This window comes from Arachis ipaensis, chromosome B07, assembly GCF_000816755.2.
Source record: "Arachis ipaensis cultivar K30076 chromosome B07, Araip1.1, whole genome shotgun sequence".
NCBI lineage: Eukaryota > Viridiplantae > Streptophyta > Magnoliopsida > Fabales > Fabaceae > Arachis > Arachis ipaensis.
This window is the reverse complement of record NC_029791.2, coordinates 119439913-119440604: the sequence shown is the minus strand read 5'-3', so window position 1 is coordinate 119440604 and position 692 is coordinate 119439913.

Sequence of the window (692 nt, the reverse complement as noted above, 5' to 3'; positions counted from 1 at the left end):
GTACATTGTACAACAAGCATGCACACATAGAAGAGCGAGTTTTGTCAAGTTTGGAGTGCCATGTGAATTATGGCCCTTTAAAATCTAATAAAAAAAAGTGTTATTTAAAATAAAAAAGAAAAACCACTGAAAAAATGTACTTCAAGAGAGAAATGCACAAAGGAAAAAGCCTAGGTCAGAATCCAATTTTTTTTACTAGAACTAAAATGAGACTTACAAGAATAAAATTCAACTAATTTAATTATTCTATCCATTATATATATTGTCTTAGCGAAATTATGTGATAAATATCTGTTAACTAATTTTTTATTATTAACAGTTGAACAACTAATTCTTTTAAAACTGTAAGTGTCTAACCAACTTGTTAACTAATCTAACTATTCGCGTGATAGTTCCTCTCAATCTGAAATTGACAGAATCAATCATTCCAAGTTTGCTATGACATCTCCCAAAAATGCTTGAAGTTAGAGCCTTTATAAGTATGTCTGCAATTTGGTTTGAAGTTGAAAGATACCTCAAAAATAAAGTTATAATCAAAATCATTCTCGAAAGATTATGGACATGACCACATTAGTCATTCCGTCATCTCGTCCACTGAGCTGGCTAACGTTGGGTGACATGTTCCGTTAAGTGCCAGCGTGGAACAGTAACAAAACGACGCCGTTTTGAATCAATGGCCTCCAGGTGTTGAT